Source organism: Petaurus breviceps, unplaced genomic scaffold, assembly GCF_028583685.1.
Source record: "Petaurus breviceps papuanus isolate PSGF00001 unplaced genomic scaffold, PetGlider_PUasm1.0 182, whole genome shotgun sequence".
Lineage (NCBI taxonomy): Eukaryota > Metazoa > Chordata > Mammalia > Diprotodontia > Petauridae > Petaurus > Petaurus breviceps.
This window is the reverse complement of record NW_027185786.1, coordinates 245373-263286: the sequence shown is the minus strand read 5'-3', so window position 1 is coordinate 263286 and position 17914 is coordinate 245373. Positions and strand designations below refer to the sequence as shown.

The window sequence follows — 17914 nt, the reverse complement described above, 5'->3', positions numbered from 1 at the left end:
GGGGTGCTGACTTTTTTCCCCTGAAGGAGGTAAACGATATATGTTTGACTGATTAAAGTAAGCTTGTTAACCCATTTTGAGTTGCTTTCTCTTAACAAAGCAGATATAAGAACTTGGGGTGCTTGCTGCTACACTTAGCTTACCCTTCCCCTCCCAGCCCCAGTTCCTCATTCTTCTACCAGAGGCATCCCATTAACAAACCACATTCCTGTAGCCAAAGCAAGTTGGAGATAGCACAGGCCCCTGGGAAACACCATGGCAGGGATTTGCTGATGGACCAAATTCATTTGAAACTTTTCATGTCACTTCAGGAGCATTTCTCTTATTCTGAGCTCAAGTTAATATTTGAAAGCCCTACTTTGCTTCTGTGTGAGCCTGGACATGCCACTAATCCTCTGTATGCCTCAGTTTCTCCCACTGTAAAGGGGGCATAGTAGCAGCACCTCTCTCACCAGGTAGTTGTAAAGATTTAATAATGCAATATTAGTAAATCACGTAGCACAATGCCCGGCACATAGTAGGTGTTATATAAATGTGTATTCCCTTTCCTTTTCCCCTTTTCATTCAGTCCTGGCACAGCCTGCAAGTCTCTTGTCTTTTAGAATTGGTTTTCTTATAACTTGTGTGAGAGCTAACAGGTTAAAACGAATCAGACCTTTCCTCAGAGACTTATCATTCCTTGGTTCTGGCCAAGAGTCTGCAGTTGTCAGGGCACTCATCTTTCTTCTAACCCAGTAACTTAAATATTTCTTTCCAATCACTCATTGTCTGACTGACACCATTCATTCATTCATTCATTCATTCATTCAATTGTGATTAATTGACTGGAGAAAGGAGAGACTAAAGAGTGAGAACAAACACGGGGCCATTGCCATCCTTCAGGAGAGGAATGAATAGCCAGGAATGAAAGACTCAGACTCCAGCCTCTCTGTGTCTACCTCTAAGCCAGTCTCCCTCATCTTCATGGTCTTCCTTTGGCACAGGATTGACCCGTATCCACCTTCCAAGTAAAGGTACAGACGGACATGGGAGAGGACATTCCTGTAGGCCTATGTTTTCTCCCTTATGAGGCATCTCTGGAATGGGGCAGTGGAGACCAGGGGGGATGTAATCTTTGTCTCTACAATTCTCAGGCCAACCACAGTAACCTTGTCTAGTGAATGACAGGACCCTTTCATCTTGGAATGAAGGTTTTTCTCCTGGGCCCTGCTTAAGACCTATTCAATCTCAACCAGACCCTGCTCATTGCCTGCTTGTATTCACCCCTTCTCCAGAGACTCTGGGGCAGGTACAGGAGCAGAATGAGGTGAGGAAGCCCCAAAGCCTTCAAGCTGTGAGTTCTTGCTGTCTTTGCCACCTCCTAAGGCCTTGGAGCTTCTTTATGGCTTTAGGGAATCAAGTTGTGGGGGAAAGAGAGAAGAACCTCCCAGTTATAATCCCCTCTCAGTCACTAAATATGAATTTTTCTGTGTTTTTGAGGTTCCAGATTAGAATTCATAAATCAGGGAGACTTAGTCAAAAGGGCTCATTTTAGCCAAAGTGACTTAATCTGGTTTATCAGATCGCTGAGATAAGTCTCATATGCATCCTTGTTCTCTTTTGTCTATGGGGCCTCAAAGGGGTTTTCACTGGCCCAGCTTAGGGCATAAAAGCTCCCCCTTTTCTGCCTATCTTACTGGGGGATTTTAGGGTGCTCTCAGTAAAGGTCTTCAAGACACAATATGATCTCCCAGCTCCTCTGGCTCTTAGTTCTAGGCTCAGGGTAAGACAACCAAAAAATTGGAGGGATTGAGAAGAGTGAATTTTTAAAGAAAACTTCCTTGTGACCCCTCTATCCAGGAGGTATGGAACCAGCTCCAACTGAGAAGGAGCAGACAAGCATAGCCAGGTCTCAGATCACAAATAATGGGAAGTCTTTGGGAAACATGCCTTACTTTTATAGCAAATGTCACTGATTTGGGATTTGTTTGGTCTCCCCCCAAATTTTGACATTATATTCTTTTGATTGTAATTTCACACATTTCTGTCCAATTTTGTGGGTTTTCTAGATGCTCAAGAAGCCATTATGCTGATCCAGCCTCCAGACTCCTTGTTCAATTCTCCAGGAGAGACATCTAATTATGGCAATGAACTTCAGTTCAGGTACAAGGAGAAGTCTGCTCCAGTGAGAGGACCTGAGAGTCAAGAAACCAGGATCAAGTCTTGATTCTGACTCATGCTGGCCGTGGTCCTGAGCAACTGCCTAACCTCTGAGTGCTGAAGACAGGTCCCCAGGCCTCTCCTTTGCAGATGCACAGGGAGGTGTTTACCTTTGAGAACTTCTCACACCAAGGCACACCTGGATAAACTGAGGCCTCTGTACACTCACCCCAGGTAGCCAGGAGGCCCAGTGCATAGAAAGCAGGGTCTGAATTCAGGAAGCCCTAAGGTCAGATCTTGTCACAGATACTCATTAGGCATGAAGCCCTGACCACATCACTTTAACTCTGATTGCCTCAGTTTCATCATCTGTCAAATGGTCATAGTCCCCTCCTCTAAGTGCTTTTTATTGAGAGCACTTATGTTTTAATGCCATGATAAGGATAAAAGGAGTTAAAATATTAATGTCCTTTACCCAGCTGTAGGCACTCAAATGTCAAGTATATAATAATAAGTATTATTTTTATTATAATTATTTCTTCCATTACGTGATGAACGCCTTTGGAGCATGAGCTATTTTTACATTTTCATTTCTTTTCCAAGCAGTTAGCATTCTGTTTTTTTTTTCTTTTTTAAAAATTTATTTTTAGTTTTCAACATTCATTTCCACAAGATTTTGAGTTACAGATTTTCTTCCCATCTCTCCACTACCCCTATCCCAATATGGCAAGCATACTGAATACCCCTTGCCCCAGTCTGCCTGCTCTTATTTCGCCCCCAGCACCCCACTTACTTTCTTGTAGGGCAAGATGGATTTCTATATCCCATTGCCTGTATATATCATTTCCTAGTTGCATGTAGAAACAATTTTTTAAAACATTTCTTTTTAAAACTTTGAGTTTCAGATTCTCTCTATTCTCCTTTCCTCACCCACCAGCACTGGGAATACAAGCCATTCAATGTAGGTTATACATGTGTAGTTATACAAAACATTTCCATAGTAGTCACAGCATTCTATTTTTTCCCCCACATAGATTAATAAATTCTCTTTCAAACAATAGATTTTGAAAGCAGATCAAAGATTACTTCTTTCTACTTTATTTTCTTGGGATTTTTTGGTTTATGTTTTCTTTTACAATATGACTAATCTGAAAATGTCTTCTGCCTAACTGCACATGCATAATATATAGCAAGGAAAGGGAGGTAGGAAATTTGGACTCAAAATTTAAAAGAAAGGTTAAAATTGTTTTATAGGTAATTAGAAAAATATAATATTTTCAAAAAGCAAAATTACTTTTTCATGCATTCATTCATGATGGATTGATTAAGGATAGGACAGACTGAGTTCAAATGAACCAAACGGGGCCCTTACAAGCCCCCAGGAGAGAAGAGATCACCCAGACATGAATGAATGTCTCTGTATCTTTGTCTCTTAGTCAGCCATTCTCACCTTTGTAGCCCCACAGTTGGCACACAGAGTTACCCACACCCACATTTCTAGAAACAGTCAAAGATAGGGTAGAGGATGGCCCATAGTAGGGTCCTCACCTTTATAGCATGCCTAAAATGGGAAAACGGAGCCAAGGGCAGACTTCAACTTTTCTTCCATGATGCTCAGTACAACTACAGTGATGTCATCTAGTGACTGACAAACCCCATTTCTGTAGGAATGAGGCTTGACCAGGCTTTTCCCAGTGCCCAGGCTGGGATCTGTCCATGAGCCAGACCCTCCTTGCTGCCTCCTCGAATTCTCACCTTCTCCAGCAGAGGGAGGCAGTGAGGTAGGTCCATGAGCAGAGTCAGGGGAGGCAACCCCCCCAACCCTACAAGCTGTGAGCTCCTGCCTTCTGTGCCAGCTCCTCAGGGCTTGGAGCTCTCTCCTGGTTATGGGGATTCTAGTCCTGGGGCACAGAGAGAAGCCGCCCTCCATTGACCCACAACCAGCTGAAACCATTACTATATCAGTCACTAACCATGATCTTGCCTTTGCTCTTAAGGTTACACATTTGGGAACAGAAAAATGTGAGGCTCCTCCCCCAGAGGCAGCCTCAGCCAGGGTGACTCAGTGTGGCTCACAGGGTCCCTGAGGAGAGGCTCCTGGAGACCTGGGGCTCTTTTGCATATGGAGACCCAAGGGCCCTGCAGGGAGCCCTGCTCAGGACAAAAAAGCTTCCTCCTTCCTTGCTGCCCTCCCAGGGCTCTGAGTGCTCTCTGTGCAGGTATCTGAAGTCCCCATGGCAGCTCCTCTGGCTGCTGGTGCTCTGGGCTCAGGGTAAGACACAGCAGAGCAGGGAAGATCCTAGAAGATCATAGAATTTCAGGGATGACAATGCTAATGACCCCTCGATCCAGTGGGTGAGGAAGCTTAGGCACAACATACACAGATGAGGGTAGACAAACATGACTAGGTCCCAGGTTACAAACTGTGAGGTCTATGGGAAAAATTGCTTTTATCTCATGTTGACAGCAAATCCAGCTACTTGCCTGTCACCTGAGATTCCCATGGTCTCCACAAAATTGCTTTATTCATATTCTTTAAACTGGACATTCACACATTTGCATACTTTAATTTAAAATTGTTTTATTGTGAATAAAAGCAAACTATCACCTCCGTATTTAGTGGGTCTTAATCTTCTAGCTGGCGGAGGCTCTGGCCCAATGGTGATTGCTGTTGACTGATCATGGTGGTGGTTGTTCAAGATTGGTGGTTGGTGTGGCAATTTCTTACAATAAGGCAACAGAGAAATTTGCCACATCGATTGGCTCTTCTTTTCCCTGGAACTTAAAGCCCTATTGTAGGGCTATTGATTGGCCTAATTTCAGATTGCATCTTAGAGAGTAGGAAGACCCAAAAAGAGAGAGAGAACAGCTCAGCATCCAATAATAAAATATATTTTCTAAAACACAAAAGAAGACAAAGGTAAATACAATTTAGAAAGGCCATCTAGTTCCATGGATAGAACATGTCCACTTGCAGGGTTGGAGTTCTGGTCTCAGTTGCTGGGACTCAGCCATTCTGAGGTCATGGCCTGACTTGATAATGCTCGGTCTGCCAGTGTCACAGGTTTTTGAAGATCTGATGTGATTGAATGTGAAGCTCTTTGTAAGCCAAGCTGTCTTGCAGATATGGACTAATGGCATTTTCAAATGAGTGATGCTGTCCATTTAACTTCGAAGACTTTTATTCTGGGGAAGTAGGATATACATCAGTTTACTTCTCACAATGGAGGGAAGGTATGATAATTCTATCTGTGTGTACATGTGTCTCTGTATATGTTTTATTGTTTCTTGCAGAAGGAGAGATTCGACCTGAAAGGAAAGAGACTACTGAAAAGCTAAGCATTTCTGTGAAAGAAACTCACCAGGGAAGCTTCATGAGGGATGGTCCTTGTGACTTCACAGGGAGACAAATCTGTGCTGTATTTCACAGAATCCACACAGGAGAGAAACTTTATGCTTGTCACCATTTTGGGAAAGACTTGAGTCAACAATCATCCCTGATTTCCCATCAAAAAATTCATACTGGAAAGAACCACATGAGTGTCATGAATGTAGTGAAAACTCATCCTTCATTATTCACCACAGTGAATATTGACAGTGACAAGAAACCTTATGAATGTTATCAGTGTGGGAAGGCTTGGAGTTGCAACTGCAGTCTTGCTATACATCAGAGCATCCACTGTAGAGAGAAACCTTATGAAAGTGATAAATGCAGAAAGACTTTCAGAGAAAGCTCCAGCCTTACTCAGCATGAAAGCACTCACACTGGCAAGAAACCTTATGAATGTAATCTAGATGGAAAAGCTTTCAGTTCTAGGTACACTCTTGCTGTACATCAGAGAATCCCCTCTCGAGAGAAACCTTATAAATGTCATCAATGTGGAAAGACTCTCAATTACAGCTCCAAACATGCTGAACATCATAGAATCCACACTGGAGAGAAACCTTATCAATGTCGTCAGTGTGGAAAAGCTTTCAGACTAACCTCCCAACTTACTGCACATCAGAACATCCACACTGGAGAGAAACCTTATCAATGTAATCAATGTGGAAAGGCTTTTAGAATGAACTCAGATCTTGTTATTCATCAGAGAATCCACACTGGAGAGAAACCTTATGAATGTCATCAATGTGGAAAGGCTTTTAGAATGAACTCTGATCTTGCTGCCCATCAGAGAATCCACACTGGAGAGAAACCTTATAAATGTCATCAATGTGGAAAGGCTTTTAGAATGAACTCTGATCTCACTGTACATCAGAGAATCCACCTGATGAATGTCATCAAGGTGGAAATACTTTCAGGCTAAAATCCCATCTTGTTGTCCATCAGAATATCCACACCGGTGAGAAATAAGTGTATGCAATGTAGAAAGGCATTTAGAAGGAACTCTCAACTTGCTGTACTTCAGAGAATCCACATCTTATGAATGTGATACATGTGGGAAAGGCTTTTACACAAAGCTCCAGTCTTGCTGCACATGAGAGAATCCACACTGGAGAGAAACCTAATGTGATAAAGACCCTCCCTCAAGATGGCTAGCAATCTGATATGGGCTCTACACATACATTCTTATTAAACACAAATTCTAATGAGTCATGTTGCATGGAAGAATTGTAACAAATATGAAAAACCAGGAAAAGGAAAAAAAAATAACAAAATAAAACAAAAAAGAAAATAATCTGCTTTGCTCTGCATTCTGACTTCCTGGTTCTTTCTCTGCACGTGGAGGGAATTTTCCATGATGTGTCCTTTGGAATTGTTTTAGGTCTTTGCATTGATGAGAAGGGCTAAGTCTATCAAAATCAGTCTTCATACACTGGCTGTTAGAGTGTACAATGTTCTCCTGGTTCTGCTCCCCTCACTCAGTATTAGTTCATTGAAATCTTTCTAGTTTTCTCTGAAGTTTGCCTGTTCATCATTTCTTACATCACAATAGTATTTCATCATATTCATATACTACAGCTGGATTAGTCGTTCCTCAATTGATGGGCATCCCCTCTATTTCCTGTTCTTGACCCTGACAAAAAGCTGCTATAAAATATTTTTGTGCATGGGTCCCTTTCCCATTTTTATGATGTCTTTGGGATACAGACCTATAAGTGGTATGTTACTGGGTCCAAGGGTATGCACCCTTCTGTAGCCCTTTTGGCATAGTTCCAAATTGTTCTCCAGAATGGTTGGATCAGCTCAGAACTCCACCCACATTGAATTAGTGTTCCAACTTTCCCATATCCTCTCCAAGACATTTAACATTTACTCTTATTTAACATTTATAGGTGTTATAGTAGGGTAATAATAAGTAGGGTAACCTCAGCAAGTGTTCTGACAGAACTCATTGGCCCATTTGTGAGGCTACTGGGCTTTTCTCAGGGTCCTTGGCTAAGACTTGTTCAGGCTCACCCAGACCCTCCTTGAATCCAAACTTTAGTAGTCTGATTAAAGTCCCAAGGCTAATTCAGTAGTAGAATGGATGTGTAGCCAGCCAGACTCCAAGACTGAGCCTTTCCCCAAATATTCCTGGTGGGTTCAGGCTGTTCTTTCCCAAAATGGGGTAAGTGATCCCCAACCCTCCTTCTCACTCAGTACTCATTTCCTGTCCCAATATAGGCAGAGACACATGATAAACATGCTATTGACCTCAGTGGCATAAATGTGTGTGTGAAAGACAAGACAACAGGGAAGCATGGACAGAGAGCTGACCTGAGAATCAGGAAACCCAGAATCAAGGCTGTTTCTGACCCTGTTGGCTCCATGATCGCCATAGAGCACTTACCCATTCAGTGACTCAGTGACATGGGCAAGAGCCAAAGACCCTGAGTCCTACAGAATATGTATGTTCATACTGTTTAGGAGAAGAACAGGAATTTTATTATCTTTCCCCTGGAGAACAGGGCGGTCTTCCCCAAGACTAGTCATGAGGAAGGAGGTGCTGTTATATTGGGTGAACAGAGTTTTTAAACCCTAAAGCAGTCAAGCCCCCTTCATCTAACTTTCCTTTCTCCCATTGGCTGAGAGGTGGACTCAGTCTCAGCAAGAAAATCTTCCCCAATGGCAAATAACAGGGAAACCTGTAATTATCCCTCAGTGCCTGGGAAAGGGCATACAAGTAACAAGGATGCTGATTGACAGCAGGGGGAAGGGGGAAGAATCTGGTATGAACCAAGCAATTTTTAGGCTATTGGGATGCCAAGGACATGTAAGGTCTGATTGAATTTGGTTTCCACAGAAATTCTATGAAACCTGATTTGAAGTCATACTGATGGTTAAAGTCAGAGACAAAACTGCCTGTAGGGGGCAGTGGGGGATGATGGTGCCTGAAAAATCAGCATATCTACTACTTTCCTTTATTCTGAGAAGGTCTTTTTGGGTTTAAAAAAAGGCCTTCTAGGCCAGATCTCATCCACAAAGAATGAGGATTAGATCCATTACAAAGGGACTTTCATTGTTGATGTCCAGAGTTGGAATCTTCAAATTCAGGCTTTTATTAATTCTCCAATTCAATGAGGAAAATCCTTTCTCATGCTAACTAGGTGAGTCAGGGCAGGCTTAGGAACTTGGTAAGGAGTGAAACATCATCAGTAAGTTAACTAAGGGTCAAGATTTAATGAGAAATACCCAGGCTGCCCGCATCAATGTCTTGGTAGATAGATAAAAGTAAGTATACATTATGCTTAAATCTAGGATACATATGTATGAAGCCAATTCGGCCAGTACACATGGGTTCAAACTAGTAAATTCTCTAGCTGCAACTGGCTACTGTATCAGGAAGAGAGAGAAATGGTTGCAGTCCTTGGATTGGAGAGATACTGCCTGAGACAATGTTTTGAGGCTAGGGAGAGATGTGACTTTGGAATTGGAGTCCAAACAGGCACTGAAGGACCCCATCAGTTCCATCATGAATCCCTTGCAGGCCTAAGATGATCAACCCCTCAATTTGTTGTTACCTTGACATAGTATAATAGACTCCTTTTAATTCTTCTTGTCCCAAGTTTTGCCTTTTTAGTCAGGGTGATTTCCTGAATAGAGAATTTACTGGGTCCTTTGCACTTTTCTCAAAGAATAAATTGTTATAAACGAAGTATTAAGATTGCAGTTTGTGGTGTGAAAGAAGAGATCCTTCAGTGACAATTCTCCATAGATGTGAGTGTTCCCTCACGGGACCTGACACACATGCAACTGTAGTAGCAAGCACCCCAAGCGTCCTCAGGGTTTGCTGCCACCACAGGTTCTTGGATCTGCTTTGTTAAAGGAAAGCAACTCAAAATGGGTTAACAAGCTTACTTTAATCAGTCAGATATATATCTTTTACCTTGTTCAGGGGAAAAGGTCAGCACCCCGAACTTCAAAGTACACAAACAGAATTATCAAGACAGAAACAGATCTAGTAGACAGATTTCAAACTGTCCAACCATTACATCCATACCCAGTCAACATCTGGGTTTTTTCAAAGGGGGGGGGCCTCAGGACAACGGCTTCCCAGAATCCATATCAAATCACAGAACACTTCTCAAAGTGAGCTCCAAAACAAAGCCTCAAATCAGGGTTTATATACCCTTCTCCTGGCTCAGAGAATGTAACAACCTTATTGACTCACTGACCAATGAAGAAGTATCTACTGAAAAACAAGCCTCCCACCCCAGGCTTCAGGTGCACTCTAGCCTAGGGGCAGGGAAGATCTTCCAAGTTTGCATTCCCATTACAGCAACACACACAACCCCCAGTAGTGGAACAAAGATCATACAGCCTCCATTCCATTACAATCATTGGTCCTCTCTAGACAGGTAATCCCCTTTCTCTGGAGACTCATCTCCTAAATGGTTCTTCTCTTTACCCCCCAGAGTAGCCGCTAGGCAGAAAAAGAGACATAACTCTTATACAGAGTGTGTCAATTTGAATCCCAACTGGTTTTTGGACCAGCCTGGTCTAGTCTCCCTCCCCTCTTTGTAGATGACTGAATAGTATGTTCTGCCCTTTCCCCTCAGGACCCAGGCTCTTCCATACATCCTGGGCAGGATCAATTTCAAAACATTTATAGTTCCTATAGAATCTGTGGAAACTGAACTATCAGTATTTCTCACAATTGTTATTATTGATTTAAAAAAAAATATACCCAATTAAATAGAGAGCAGTTTGGAAATAGTGTAATTGATGGGGTACCTGGGGTCTAGGTCGGACCAACTTGTAAAACCAGTCTGTGAAGTTGGAATTTGTCCTTTCCCGCCCTTGAGTTCGGCCCCTTCCCCCTATCCCACAATCCACCTAGGCAACACCCTTAGACCCCTTTTGTTCTTACTTAATCTCTTGATTAAGTAATCAAGGCCAGGGCTGGCTCACACCCTCCTTTATCCTTGCCTTTTGTCTCATTAACAACCTGGCCCAAATCTTATCTAACCTATCTAGGCACTAAAGTCGCTTGCCCCCCTTGGTCAGCTCTGACCTTTGTCTATGCACTGAGCCCCCTCCTGTCTGGTCAGCCCTGACAATGGCAGCCCTACCCTTTAAAGGTAAAAGCATGTACCCCTCTCCCTTGCAGGTCCCCTAAAGGACTCTTGCCCGCTTCTCATGGAAGTGTAACAATAAACTTCTACAACTCTCACTCCAATTAAGCCTGAGACCTTGAATTCTTTCCAGATGCTATTGCAGGTTTTCTGGTCTTGGATAAGATCAGAATATCTGCTGAACCTATTGGGATCCCGTTTTACCCCCCATCAGTAACCACAGTGTTACAACTTGATTCATCATTTCACAGCATTCAGATTAAAAGAAAAATTCTTTTTCTAAGGGTACAATTGAATATCCTCAAGAAATCATTTTTTTTTTCAAGTTAAGAGCATATACATAATGGTTACCCCAGATCCCCAATTGAGAAAAATCTGTAGCATAATCACAATAAAAACAATGTTCAAAGTTAATCAAACAAAATTGCCAGGCAAATAACATCAATTGCCAATTACCAACAAACATCAATTATCAATATGTTGATTATCTTAGTTAGAATTATCTTAGACATACAAACCACTTTATCCATTTCTGCCAGCAATGCTCCAGGGTGGATATTTTCAGACAGGAGCAAAGGGTAATTCTGGTCCAGTGTTATTTAATACTTATTCTTTCAGCTCCTAAGCACAGGCCCTTACATGCCAGGTTTTTGAGTTTTTTTTGGTTGTTGTTTTCTTTTTGGAGGGCAGTTGGGGTTAAGTGACTTGCCCAAGGTCACACAGCTAGTTTTTGTGTTAAGTGGCTGAGGCAGGCTTTGAGCTCAGGTCCTCCTGACTCCAGGGCCATTGCTCTATTCACTGCAAGGGTATTTGACATTAAGGGTAGATCTGCCCTCAGCTGACCCAACACCCCAATTATCCTGCTGGGAGCAGACTTTAAATGAGCCCACATTCTAATTTAAACTAGGAGAAACAGGCTAATCAAACTGACTGCATTTTGTGAACAAACCACCACTCTGTAATGGAAATGCAGATTTAAAGATCTTCCCTGCCCCTAGGCTAACTTGCACCTGGAGCCTGGGGTGGGAGGCTTGTTTTTCAGTAGATACTTCTTGATTGGCCAGTGAGTCAATAAGGTTGTTTACATTCTCTGAGCCAGGAGAAGGCTATATAAGCACTGATGTGTAGCTTTGTTTTGGGACTCACTTTGAGAAGTATTCTGTGATTTGATTGTTGAGAGTCCCCCGGCTTTGAAAAACCCAGAATGTGGAAACCCAGATGTTGACTGGGTATGGATGTAATGGTTGGACAGTTTGGAAATCTGTCTACTTGATGTTTCTGTCTTGATAATTATGCCTGTATACTTTGAGGTTCAGGGTGCTGACCTTTTCTCCTGAACAAGGTAAACGATATATGTCTGACTGATTAAAGTAAGCTTGTTAACCCATTTTGAGTTGCTTTCCTTTAACAAAGCAGATCCAAGAACCTGTGTTGGCAGACACCCTGGGGAAGCCGGGGTGCTTGCTGTTACACACTCTCAAAGGAAGTTGTGCTTGGCTGTGAATCCCTTGCTCTCCTGGAAATCTCCAGGTTGCTTCTTCCTTACTCCCCCCCTCCCAATCCCTAAAGTCCTGAATCTTTCCTCCAAAAAGAAATCAGGTGGTAGAGTAATGGGGGAGGAGGAGCCCTCAGAGATGACCAGCCTGGTGGGTGGTGGCCCAGGTGGAATTGGAGCTCTGGGGTGGAGTTAGGAGGCCTGGGAGGAGTGTAGGGCAGAAGAGGGGTCATTCCAGTGGCCAAGGCATTCTGGGTGATAGGGGGCAGGACTTGTTGAGGAAAGGCAGAAAGGATCCTGAGTACCTGGCCCTGGGTGTGATTGGAGGAAACTGCCCTTCCTGGGGGCCTCTGAGAGAGGAAGGACTCTCCCAGAATGGGCTGGCTGAAAACTGGAACTTGTGCTGTGATTGCTCTGCCCTCTCCCCCTGCAGCTGAGCTCTCTCTGCCTTCTTCCCTCAGAGCTGAGGTCACACTGCTTTAACTTGGACCTGAGATCTCTGCCTTGTGAATGCCAGCTTTGTGGGTGCAGGTCCCAGGTAGGTCTGAGCCAGCCTTTCACAGACCTGCTGGCTTCTGCTGGCTGTCCATACCACTGGGTCTTCTCCTCCTCTGACCATGTGGTGAGTCCAGCTCTAGGTCCACCTGGAGCAATCCTCCTTCCCTAGCCTGGCTACTGGACAAGCTTCCTGCTGCTAACACTTTTCCAGACTCCCACTCTCTTCCTGAAAATCCAGGGTCACTCTCCCCACATTGTGGGAAGATTTGGGATAGGACTGAGGGAGCCATATAGCCTGGGGTGTTCTGGAGGTAAACTAAAAGGGGTCTAAATAGGATTAAGGCAGTGGAAGTAGCCTGCAGTGGTCCAGAGTTAACTGACACTGAAGGGCTGTGCTGGGGCCACAAAGTCAGGAGAATTCAAAGGTTTTTGAGAAGCTGAGGATGTGTGGGAAAGTTGAGGAGCTGTATTGATCTTTTGGGATGCAGGTCCCATACCCAGTCAGAGGGAGATCTCTGATTCAGGAGCCACTGAGGCTGTGACTGGTCTCATCCCATCTGGGATCCCAAACCCTTTCTGACTCTGGGTTCTCTGAAGGACAGTAGGGGAAAGGAAGAGGAAAGAAGAGTAGTAAGAAAGGGTGGGACCATCTTCTTTTCCCTGCTGGACCCTAAGTCTAGGTTTCATTCTCTGTCCCCAGGGCAGGGCCTCATACCTTGTAAATCCCTGTTGGCCAGCCTCTTGCCCTGGGATCTTCTCCATCCTCTCCTCAGTCTACAGAAGACCAAGGCCTGGCCCTAGCAGGGAACCTGGAGCCAGAGGGAATGGCCCCTGGGAGCTGCAGACCCCCATCCCAGGTGAGTGCACTCTGTCCACAGACTTGACCAACATCAACTGAAGAGGCATTTCCATAGAGGAAGAGGATTTTCAATGAGGCTGGCAATCCCCTCCCTATGAACTGTTTCTTTGCAAAAATAGGCAGGAAATTGCAAACAGTAGTGAAAGCACGACCCTGTTCTCTGTATTTTGAATTGATTCCTGGCACTTTGGCATCACAATCACTAACTACCTCCTGCCCCTGCCCCAATTGCTGCCCTCTCCTGTGCATTTTCTCAGTTTTCCCTCATGAACCCTGAGTCACAAGGAAGACCACTTCACTCATTTCTCTCTGCTCTGTAGAAGTCTTGTGTTTGCTCCTTTAGCTATGCCTGGCACCCCTTCCCCACATATCCTTAGAATTGTTCCCCTCTCCCCTTTGGCTCTTTGACCAAGCTCCCCCTGCTAGACCTGGAAGACAGGATGCTCTGCTTATCCTCCAGGGTCTGAGCTGCAGAAACAGCTCTGTCTGGTGCACACTGACTGGCCCTTGTCTTGTAGCTCATTTGACTCTCAAAGGCACACTGAGGGGCCAGTGAGGGGAGAAAGGAGCAAATACTATGAGGAGGGTTTGGTGGTGTTCCTGGCCTCCTGCATATCTTGGGTCCAGTGTGTCTGGAAAATATGGCCACTCAAGAAAATAGACTAAGCTGGTTTCTGGGTCACATTCACATATTCAAAGACCCTTACCCGAGCTATCTGGACCAGGCCAAAGAAAAGAGTACCTTCTAAGCTGTTTGTTAATTAGCATTTGTTAAGGGTCTAGTATTTCCCTTGTTAGAGAGAATGTGGGGAAAGTGCTGAGTTTGGGGAGCTATTCAAAGTTCTAGGAGTTTTCTTTTCAAATGGGTGAAAGAGGGGTACTGAAGGAGACAATCAGTTCTTGTCAAAGAGGCCTCAGGCCCTTTGTGCAAAGACACAATGGAGTGATTTACTTTGTCCCCTAAATCCACTTTTGACCATCTTCACAACAACCATATTGGGTGTTCTTATTATCTTTACTTCACAGTTCAGGAAACTGAAGCAAACAGGTTGGGTGACTTACCAACCAGGGTCACAAAGGAAATGTCTGAGGGTGGATTCGAACTCAGAGCTTTATGATCTTACACCATTTCATAGCTCCATCAACATTGTGTCAGTGTGCCCATCTTCCCCCAACACCTCCAACACTAACTGGTACTATTTTTTGTGATTTTTGGCAATTTTGCAAAGTATGAGATGCAACCTCAGTGTTGTTTTGCTTTGTTTTTTTTTCTTATTAATGGTTTGGAAGGTTTTTGCATATGGCTGGGGATACTTGGCAATTCTTTCTGAGAATTTTTTGTTCATATACTTTGACCTTTCTCTATTGGGGAACGGCTCTTTGTTTTTCAGTTGTTTCCGTCATGTCTGAGTCTTTGTCATACACTAGGGTTTTCTTGGCAGAGATACTGGAGTGATTTGTCTTTTCTTTCTCTAGCACATTTTACATAGGAGGAACTGAGGCAAACAGGGTGAGGTGACTTGCCCAGGGTCACATTGCTAGTTAGTGTCTGAAGCTAAATTTGAACTCAGATCCTCCTGACTCCAGGCCTGGTGCTCTGCTCTCTACTGTGCCACCTAGCTGCCATTGACTATTAGACTTTTTAAAGACAATTTCATTTTTCCCCAATTACATATAAAAACAAATTGTATTCCTAAATTTTGACGTCACAATTCTCTACCTGCCCCTTTCCTCTTAGCCCTCCTGCATATAATAAGCAATCAGAAACAGGCTATACATATGCAATCATGTAAAGCATTTCCATGTTAGTCATTTTGTGAAAGAAAACTTGAACCAAAAAGGAATAAAGTGAAAAATAGAATGTTTTTTTTCTATTTTTTTTTTTTTTTTTTATTAATTTTTTTATTTTTAATTTACAAGATTCATTACCACAATTCCTTGTGTTTTAATTTTTTTTTCTCCCCCCCCCCCCCCCCCATTGGTGGCATACAATCAAGTATAGTATCTGCAAATGCTTTCACATTAGGCATTAGTCAGGTTATAAAGAGGAATTGTATCAGATGGAAAGAATGGGAAAGAGGAAACAAAACCAAACAAGGAAAAGAAAGCAGGTAGGTTGCTTCAATCTGGGTTCAAACTCAGTTCTTTCTCTGAATGTAGACATCTCTCTCCATCAAGAGTCTTTTGGGGTTGACTTATAACTCTAACTAATCCATATTGAGATAAACTAAACTGGGTGTCTTTAAGTATTTGTTGCAAAACCACTTTTGAGGGGTGGGCACATAAAATATCATCCATGTAATGGATAATATAGGCATGGGGATATTGATCTCTTACAGGTTTTAAGGCCTGTGCAACAAATTTCTGGCACACTGTTGGACTGTTTTTCATCCCTTGTGGGAGCACCTTCCATTGAAAATGTTCATGGGGAGCTCTTAGATTGATTGATGGAAGGGAAAAAGCAGAATACTGACAATTGTCTTTATGTAAAGGAATGTTATAGAAACAGTCTTTTAAATCGATTAACCCCAAAGTCCACTCTTTTGGAATCATATAGTGAGCAGGGAGGCCTGGTTGCAGGGCTCCCATAGTCTCCATTCTTTTATTTACTGCTTGGAGATCAGTAAGCATTCTACATTTCCCAGATCTCTTACTACAGAAATTGGAGAATTCCATTCTCTCTTAGAACTTTCAATGTGGCCTAATGAAAGTTGTTCTAATATAATTTCTCTAAGTGCTTGTAATTTTTCTGTTGTTAAGGGCCACTGCTCCACCCAAACGGGCTTCCCCTCTTTCCATTTAATTTTTTTTTTAAAGCAATTAGGGTTAAGTAACTTGCTCAGGGTTACATGGCCAGTTATTTCTGGGTGTGGTGCTAAGTATCTGAGCCCAGATTTGATCCCCAGGTCATCTTGACACTGGAGCTGGTGCTCTTACTCGCTGAGCCACCTGGCTGCCCCTCTTTCCATTTAATTTTATCTGCTGTATGTATCTTTCCAGGAGGTGCAACAGTGGTCCCACCTAAAAATGGGACCATGTCTGAATTATTACATCTCTGCCTTGAAGTCTGTCCCTTCCCTGTAAATTAAGCGGTAATGTATAAGGTTGAAATTCCACATCTACCATCCTTTTCCAATTTTAACCATTTTGCACTTTGCTGAGAAACTGCTATTGTTCCATAACCACTGAGGGAACTAGCTCCCAGCTGAAGAGGGTAACTTGAGGGCCAATGTTGCTTTGCAATGACGGATCTATCCACATGGATATCTATCAGTCCGTTAAAGACTTTTCCTCCAATTTTTATTTTCATTTCCGGTTGAGATCCAGAAATAGTTTGTGCCCCAAAAGCTTCATTTGCGCTTTCTCCTGAGCTACCAAACCCTTGGCTACCTCTAGTTCTTTCTATATATCATCCCATTGTTTTATAAAGAAGTATAAGTAATTGTGCCACCTAGGCTTCTTTCATAATCATTGTATCTTGAGTCTGGGGGGGGTGGTGGTGGTGACATGAGCCATAATGTTAATTTCTCCTAAAAAGTCACTGTTACTCCTGGTGCTATCACCAAGCCTCACAGAGACCCCCTACATCCTCAAATTAAGCCTACATGCTGAGGAGGTAAAGACCAAAAATTCCTGTGGATGTAATGCATCTGCACAGAGGAAGCAGCAAGTAAATCAAGCCCTGAACTTCTTGGGGGACGCATGATAAAGATCTTGAATTGTTAATTTGGCGGATGAAGAGTACAGTCTATTGGAGCTGTTTGAGTTTTCCTTAGACTCAAGGCTGCTCCTATTATTTGATGGGCTGGGACAGGCCCCTTCTCTGCTTTCCCTACAAGGGGTTTCCTTCTCTATCTGTTTTGGACTGACATTCGGAAGCCCAGCGATTCCCTTTCTTACATCTCCAGCATGGTGTGGAGGGAGGGTTTTTAGAAGAATGGTTGGAGTTTTTATTTCTCTCTTCCTCACAGTTTTTCTTAAAATGCCCCTTCTTTCCACACTTGAAGCATTGTGGCTCACTTGAATTCATACTTCCTCCCCTCATAGCTGCTGCTAATGATACACTAGCACTAAATGAAGCTTTCCCTACATTTTGATATCTCTGAATCATTTCTGCCATAGTCATATTTTTCCTTCTTCCTAGAAAGGCCTGCTTACAGTCCTGATTACAATTTTCTTGAGCCAGCTTTTCTAAGATAATATTTCTAGCATCTGTGTTCCCTATAGTTCTTTGGATTGCCATGGTTAGTCGACTAACAAATGGTTCAAAGCGCTCTTGGGGTCCTTGTATCACCTTAGTAAAAGAAGTTGTCCTATCTTTCTAATTGGGCAACTTCATTGAAGCCGTTTTGGTTGCATTCTTAACCTGCTCATAAGCTTGCAATTCATATCTAAGTTGTGGTGTTAGTAAGCTCCTGTGCCTG

General features: G+C 43.1%; 1 pseudogene; it reads left to right on the top strand.

Moving 5' to 3' along the window:
- LOC138160776 (zinc finger protein 850-like) overlaps positions 1-6744 on the top strand; it is a 47626-nt pseudogene extending 40882 nt beyond the window's left edge.
- The last annotated feature ends 11170 nt before the right edge of the window (positions 6745-17914 follow it).